Source organism: Passer montanus, unplaced genomic scaffold, assembly GCF_014805655.1.
Source record: "Passer montanus isolate IOZ18808 unplaced genomic scaffold, ASM1480565v1 scaffold39, whole genome shotgun sequence".
Classification (NCBI taxonomy): Eukaryota; Metazoa; Chordata; class Aves; order Passeriformes; family Passeridae; genus Passer; species Passer montanus.
The window spans coordinates 1,788,246-1,797,236 of record NW_024368707.1 but is presented as its reverse complement, the minus strand read 5'-3'; positions in this window follow the sequence as shown (position 1 = coordinate 1,797,236).

Genomic DNA, 8,991 nt, shown 5'->3' with positions numbered 1-8,991 from the left:
GGATGGTCTCAGAGATTTTTAACTTTCTGGTGTTAAATCCTCAGGATCAGATTGCAAATGCTCACAATGCACCTGGTGTAACAATACAAGCTGACAGTGCCTGCCTAATCTTCTCTTACTGCTATCTGTCTTTCAACAGCAGGCTTGTTGGCCCTTGGTTATTTTTACTGTAGCTGGTATTTCAACTCATGCATATGAAATTTTTCCTATTAAGTGATTTGGTTAATATCTTTGCATCAGGAGTTTATCTTACATTGAATCAAATAAAGTTTCTTCATTTCATGTGTTGCCTGATAATGTCATCTAAACACAACATGTTAAGAGACAGGGCAAGCACAAACAACCCTCTAAACCAGTGAGTCTCAGCCCATTACACCAGGAAAAATAGTGAATTATCAAACTCCTTCCTATATGTACCTTATCACAATAAAAAATGTGCCTGTGTTCTGGCCCATTTATTGAGAGGCAACTACACATTCAATGTTTTATTTGAAAAGAACTATTTAAATTACAGCTATCAAGTACATCAGAGAATTCAATTCTGCTTGTTTCAGATCTTATGCCATGGGCTTGAAGCATGAACTCTTACAATGCTTAAATTGTTAAGTCTTTAGATTTAATATGAAAAGAATTCTCATTAAATTATATTTTGTCACTTTTCTTATTCTCAAATGTACAGAAGAATAAATGTACTTAAAAAAGATGAATCTTCACAGGAGTCTAAATGGAGGTGATTGTCAGTATGGATTTTAAAAAATCTAATTAAAATTTTCAATTTAAATACTTTAAAACAAACCTGCATATAATGATATTACCAATTATTATGCCATACCTATTCAAGCAATTACATAAGGTAAAAATCATACGATGGTACATTCTTTCTCCTAAAGTTTCACAAAAAGTAGACCTTCAAAAATATTTTATCACCACACCACCTTCTTTGAACAAATAAAATTGTACTTCTTTGAACAAATAAGATTTTGGACTCTGGGCTGAATAAAGTATTTAATTTCAATTTCATTTCAATGTATATTTGAAATAGGACAGCATCATCTGGAATGACCACAAGGTGGTGATGAAAGGGTAAATGGGGTGGGTTTTTTAATCTGCTAAAATCAACCACAAGACAAATGTGTGTTATCCCAACTGCTTGGTCTTATGTACTGAACAATAAGGAAAAAAAGGATTACTAGACAACATAATGAAACAGCTGTGAAAGAGACATTTTGGATCTCAGTGAATTCTGGCAAAACCCAGGGGCTAGAATAGAGGAAAACGGCTAGTTTTCTCCTCTAGAAGAAACAAAAGACCCATCTCTCAGATCCTGCTGCTACAATAGCTGAAAAGTAGGATGGGATGGAAACAGATACAATGGGAGAGCTCTGCAACGTAGATGATTACTTTTAAAGTAATTTCTAATCTTTCAGTATTTCTGGTGAAACAGGAGCTTGTATTTCTGAGCAGATATATCAAGCACGGAGAAAAGGCAGATTGTAAATATACAGATTCTTTCTCATGGATTGTATGGGTGGTCAACTTCATCAGGTTAGAAGTCCAACACAACAAATATTAGTTATTTCAGCTGCCTGGGCCAGGTATTTTTAAGACAGTTGCATGATGTGAGTTCTCAGATAATTTTTTTTACTCAAGACAGTATCTGTAAAAAGATTTGATGCATCTGTAGGGTACAGAGTCTGGGCTGAACTCCCTGTTGGAAATGTTCTCCAGTGACTTTTGTTCTGTTTGTTCTGATCCTTCTGGACTTAAGTTTAGATCTTTGATCCTCAAAGAAATTAAATACTTATATGTGCCAAAAAACCTCTATGGTTTCAAGGCATTAACTATCTATGCCATTTCATACATACCATTCTAGATGATATTACTGAACCAAGTTTTGTCAGGGAAAAGTTGGGAAGCTGGAGCTGGTCTAGGTAATGAAGTCAATGTATGTATCCCAACATACCCTGAAAGCAAGCAGAATATTTAATCACAAATGATTTAATTCTCTGTTCAGACATTATTTGGATCGCAATAATACAGTGAAAAGGTGATCTGGGGAGAAAACAAAGCTGCCATGCTCTTGCTGACTACTCACTGAAAGCCATGCAAAACTCATTAGTAAGCTACTGTTGGTATTTATAACTTATCAGGGTAAACAGTTCATTTTGCAGGGCTCAAGTTGTAAGTTCCCATTATAATCAAAGGGCACAGAGTTCATAAAGGCAGCCCAAACTGGGAAGCTTAAAATGCTCTGCTCAGTACCACACTTGTCTCATCAAAATTCATGTTGCAGCATTTCCTGGATTTTAGTGCTGTTTCATTCTACTTTCAGCATTTTTTTAAATCTCAAAGAGTAGCTACAGCAGTTTCTAAAGAAAGAACAGAGCAGCATGAGGAAGAACATCCCCAAATTACAATTTTTGAGCTTCTGACTCACTGGCGTTTTCTTCTTGCTATTCAGACAAGCTTGCCAAGTGCTAGGGTGTTGAAAATGTCAAATGTCATCACCCATATTCACCAGTACCTAGTTTAAAAATTTGGACCCTATTAAAACAAAAACCCCAAATTTATTATCACTACCAGCATTGTACCATCATGTTCTTTTCTTCACCTGAAGTGTTGTCAGTATTGCCAGGTTCCCAAATTAAGTGGTATTTGGAGTTTTGCCCCAGATAGAGCCATTTGGCTCTGAGAGCTCATGTTTTAGCCATTGTTGTTACAGAGCAAAACCCAAGCCAATGCATTTCATTGGCAATTATATCAATAATGGACAGCAAGCTGAGAAATTATTTTCAGGGATATCCAGGCTCTATTTTCCAGATCATAGAAATTACATATACCACCAGTCTGTGCCAGATAGGCTTGTTTGTTCTGCTGGAGAAAGCAGGGCTGATTTCTTGTTATACGTTAGTATCAGAAAAATATAACTGCTGGGTTATGAAGTCTTCTTACATGGGAGAAGCCCATGGGTTCTCAATTTCCAGTTTATGCATCCCCATCATAGCACAGGCATTGTAGGTATGGAATACATGTAGCCTAGGGAGTGGAGCTTCTCTGAGACAGAAGCAATGTTTGCAATTCACAGTAAAAAGGAGAGGTGACAGAATGAGCCAGTAGAGAAACTGGAAGAGAGATCTTTATCTCTGGACTATCCTGAATCCCCCAAATCAAGTCTACTTTCCTTAGAAAGTATCAAGAACAGCACCATGAAATCAGGAAGTTCCATTCTGCACATTAAAATAATTGAGACTATCAAGAAAAATCAAGACTTGATAAACTGACCTTTTTGGATTTATACTAGAGATTTTTTTAGATTTGCACATCTTAATTAAAACAACATTTAATTAACTATTGAACACTGAACTATTTATGCCTAACACAGCTGTGATGGACTAGTCTCAACCCATCTCATACAAATTTAAAGCGGGAAAAGAAAGTAATTTTACATTAGCACATAAATGAGCTGTGTACATCCTTATCACCAGATACTGTTGAAATAAGAAAGAAATCAAGCTTGCATAAAACATAAATAATTAATTATGGTGAATATGAGAAATTAGAACGATGCTGAAAGAACAGTACTGAAAGAGATACTAAGCTTTATGTACTGTCATTTAAACCAATGCCTAACTCCTGAAGATTGGAAAGTGTCTTGCACCTTTGAATGGTCTGATGCTGGACTTGAATTTCTTCGATAGAAATAGAAATATCCATTCTACTAGAATCATCACCCTTACTTCAAAATCAGGCAGAAGAATGAATCTCCTGCTTCTGTTTACATGTGTAGCATCTGTTGCAGAAAATTAAATTAATACATCTAGACCCTGCAAACATCGCCATCCACCAGTTTCTTTCCACTAACTTCCATTGATTTATGTCAGAAAAAAAATCCCCACAGATTTCTCATGTTTTCTTAGTCTGGGTAGTTGAAATAATGGAGGATAGATCACATACAGCCTTAGTATTCTGTGCAGCCACAGTGGGGATAATAGACACAGCACAACACTGAGAGCAGTGCCAAGGTTGGTCCCAAACTTCCTGAGCTGGCAGACTTCTAGGCCACATCACTGGAGTGCTGCAAAGGGTTTTCAAATGCAAAACTTCCTGCTTCATATCCTTAGCTTGCCTGTCATGGGAGATTTCTAGGGAGCTTTTCCACTGGAAAAAAAATAGCCCCACTCTTTGTTGTCAAGTGAAGATATCCTGTCCATCTCTCAAGTCAAGTATCTAAGGAATCAGAAAAGTGAAACATCTTCTTGTTGTTCATGCAGAGGCTTAAAAATTCCTCATTTCTTTGCAGCCTCCTAACCAAAGAAAAGAGGGGCAGACTCCAGTGCTTTGGGCATTCAGAAGTGAGAGGAGTTAGGCTTCATCTGGACATTCCTGCCCCTCCCTTTCATGAAACGTGTCAGTTCATCCGGTCCTCTGAGCCACTTCCTCCTCACTTTTCAGTCATTTCCTCTCAGAGCACTTTTGCAAGCAAACCCAGTCTTCCTTGCACAGTCTGGAGCTGTGCTCAAGGGGAGCCTTGCTGGGATGTAGACTAGAACATAACCACAGTGTGTTACAAAAGAAAGCTCCTAGGCATTGTGACCTGCTCTGGAGCCTAGGTGGGTGAACATCTTAATGCTGATTTCAAAAGAGCTACAACATTTCACCCCAGCAGCAGCTGTGAGCTTTTGCTGTATGTCAGTGACCCAGAATTGGCTCCAAGAAAGCTGACAGGCCATTGCATTGCACTGGGTGGACTCTTTCCGTCCCACCAGGTAGCACAGGGTTGCACACACAGGTTTCTGTGCCCTGGCTGTGTGCAGTGCTGTGCTGACTTCACTGCACAGCTTCTGTGTCTGAAGCCAGCTCAAAGGCAGTCCAGGGAGCTCTGTTCTCTCAGCATCTGCACAGCACAGATGTGGCCTGCAGAAGCTGTTAGGACAGGACTCCCAGAAGTGATGGGAAGTGGAATTTCAGACTAGGCAGCAGGGAGGCCTTTAGTACTTTTATTACCTACACTCAACCCCAGCAGTACTTTGAAACATGACTAATATTTTATTTACCTACACATGTGTATAAAGGGTTCCCGACAGCTCTGAATTCAAAGTCAGGTCCCCTGGTTTCAGTCTTGTTATTTAATGTAAGATTCCCTGAAGGAAGTCCTTCCTGAGAAGGACTCTGGGAATGTGGGTTTCACTTCAGCCTTACCTACTCTCCAGTAGGAGTTGTGTAAAAGGAAATTTATTCTCATCAGGACTTTCAGGTGCGTGGGTGTTTCCAGGAATAAGCAACACCCAACCACAGAACAACCAGGAAGAAGCTTTATAAGCATATTGTGCCACTTTTGCTGCCACAAAGGTTATAAATTATATCTTCATAGTTAGCCTGCTGCATTATGCCATTCTGGTAGGGGACTTGCCATATGGTGGGATCCATGAGCCAGGAAATGACCACTGCACGCTGGCCTTCAAGGCATGGTGAACACAAAAGCTCAGATTACAGAATCTGCAATTGCAAACATCCAGGCAATCAAATCTGAGGCAGACCTGTCAATCATGTTCCAGGCAGACTGCATGAACTCTGTTAGAGTCAAGAAATGGAATAGCTGGAGGAACACCTTGATGTTCCTAAGCAGATAGAGAAGTTTTGCATCTGCCTGCACAAAAAAAATTGCTTTGGATACTTTCATTTTCTCTTTCACATACATCCATATGCAAAATTTAAGTATTTGTTAAAGAATATGCAAATAAAACTTCTGAAATTCTTTTTCCACAATTGTAACAAGATCTAGGTTCTAAGACAGGTCATCAAAAGGCAGGAAATTCACTGACAAGTGTGACAGACACTCCAGTCTCTGCAATAATTAAATTGGTTTTAATGCCCTATAGCTTGAACAAGGCTTTTGTATACGATAATCCAGGCTTAATTTTACCTTCTTGCCAAATTGCCAGTCAAAACCATTGCTGGGGTGAGCATTTTGTGTCTGAAACAGATCTGTCAGTACACAGATAATCATGATCCTTTCCCAGAACCATTTCCAGCTTCAGAGATTTACTAATTTATTTGCAGACTATCAAGCTATCTGAATATTTAGGATTCTCAGCTGACATAGAAAGAGACAACAGGGAGAATTCTCACATGGAGAAAGTTATGGAACCTTCATGAGAAGTCAACAAAACTGGGCCAGCTTAAGTTTGTACCAGATGGGGTTCCAGCACTCTGATATTCACATCATCATTGGAAACTCAGTTCCTGGAGCACATTTTATTTCTGTTTGCATTTGGTTAAAAGTTAAAAACCAGCTTTACAGTTCTTGCCCTTCTTGTTGAATTAGTTATTAACATGAAATCTGCTGTCAGCAAGGACTTTAAGCTGAGTAAAACCACTTCAAATACAGCAGATCACAGAGACTGCCAAATAATATCTGATGACATTTATGATAATTAACATAAAATGGCACTGCAATAACCCACACCGAAAACCACAGGCAGAGCCTAGATCTGTGCTTTAGAACTCAGAAGACAGGGAAAGTTTGGTTTCCAGCTAGGCTGTGAAGATTCTTCATAGCACCTTAAACAAATGATGCTTGAGTTTCTCTTCTGCTGTGTGGAAATGGGCACTTACTCGAAGCATATCTTTAGCTGTGCTTGTTGGCAATGGTAGTGACATGATAAGGGGGAATGGATTTAAACTGAAAGAGGGTAGGTTTAGGTCAATATGAGGAAGAGATTCTGTTCTATCAGGGTAGTGAGACACTGGAACAGGTTGCCCAGAGAAGCTGTGGATGCCCCATCCCCTGAAGTGTTCATGGTGTGGCTGGATGGGACTTTGAGCAACTTGATCTAGGAAAAGATGTCCCTGCCTATGACATGAGGGTTGGAAATAGAGGATCTTTAAGGTCCCTTCTAACCCAAATAAATCTAGGTTCCTATTAATTCTATGTCATGGGATGCTGGCTCTCAATATTTAACTGGAAGAAAAGTCTGCTATGATTACTCATCACTCCTTGTGGTAAACTTCTGTTTTCTGTCATGACCTGCTACAGACTTCTCATATCTCACTTCCCATATTTTGCTGCCCTCAACCAGAAAGTTGCTTCCAAAGTATCTTAATGACAATTTATTCTTCCCTACCTAAAGTATATAGCTGTCTAATTTCTGGTTGTGAATGAATTTCTATAGTAAAGATCTTCCATGATGATGACTTAAAGTTGGACTTTTCTTATTTAGAAGAGAGTTTGCTCTCTTCCAAAATCTCCTCTATCTCATTGCATCTCTTATTTTTTTGGTTTATACAGCAATCTTGTGTCCAGTACACTACAATCTGCACATTTTATACATCTTCATATCCTCTTGTCTTTGCATCAGATTTGAGCACCACTTATTTTATATTTGAGGCCTGACACTGCTTACATTTTGCCTATTTCTCTCTCCAGTCTTCTTATCTTTACTTATATAAACATATCTTCTTCCTCTCCATGCTCTTGTCTAAAACACAGCGATGCTATCTGTTCACATGCATTACTAATTCCACGGTCAATGGTAAATATTCAGAAAATAAACCAGTGTTACTGTGAATAGCACATTGAAAACTTCAGAACAGTCAAGAGGAGTGTCAAAATCCTATACTGAATGTTAAAAATCAAGTGGATAAAAATAGACAGAACACCCTCCCACAAAAAGCAGTAGTCAATGAGATGTTCCTGGGACCAAGATAATCCATCTGAATTTGTGTTTTGCATAATTTTCTTTATATGATCATTATTTACACTCCTCTGTTCCAGTGAACATCAATGCAGACCATTTTTGAACACCAGTCTGATCAAACAAAACCAGAACACCACACTGCAGTCATCAGAACAGTTTAAACACAGTGCACAGTTAAAGTGCCTGAGTTGTTCATTTCCTGCCAACTTTAATCTGTTTTCTGTCTTTTCCTCTTATGTCTCTGTCCTCACTGCTAATTATTCTGACTTGTAGCTTTAATAGCTGAGGCTTTTTCTCCACCACTGACCACAGAATTGTGCTGGGGAAATGCTGTAGCTTAAGAAAGGAAAGGGACACTGGAGTTTAAAATTATTGTATCAGTGAGGAAGTGGAGAAACTGATACAATATTATTTTAAAACAACCCACACAAGAGTATTCTGAAAAAAACAACCCCCAAACATATTTTTCAGTGAAAGATGTGGGTGACATTCAATTTCTGGTGACAAGTATTTAACACAGACTTGTCATTCTGAAACAGCTTCAGCCTTCCCCTCTGAACAAGAGCAAGTCTCTTCTTCATTCTGATTGTGAGACTAAGTATTACTTGTCCTTATCCACAATAGTTGTTTTTTCCATTTTTTTATTAATAAAAAAGGAAAAGAGAAAAGCAGTTTCAGACAAAGCTAAATGAAAATCATCACTTCTCTTTAAAATTCTGATTTAACCTCATATATTTTAGGTATCTTTTCCTCAAAAGGCACCCCAGTTTCTTGTTCAAGGACAATATTTTCCTGTGGAAATTTTCAGTAAAATTACTGTTGTCAGTAGCAGAGTGAACCACAGGATTTTGCACCTCTTAATTCAACCCATTCAGGACTAACATAATACATACACGTGCTTTACCTAAATCCTTCTCATCTACACAAAACTCCTGTCTGTCTTATTTGTGTTCCTACACTGCTCAGCATCTTCCCCACGGTACCAATATTTATGCTGCTTTATGCATCCCATCTTTTTACTCTCACCACACCCACGGGCTGGCTCCTCTCCTCCATGAAGCATCTCCATTTTTGCTGGTACAATAGTTATGGCACTTGGTGAAAAAGATGTAAAAGGAAGGAACCTTATTAAACTTTGAAAACAAGTCTCTGTGCCCAAAGAGTGCTTCATTTCTTTACAGCTTCTAGTACCCATAAAATTTCATCAGATATCAGCTGGTGAAATTTCAGCACACTAACTTCTCCACCCCTGCTCAATGGATAGCCCATCCTCTGGGATAACACATTTAAGCAG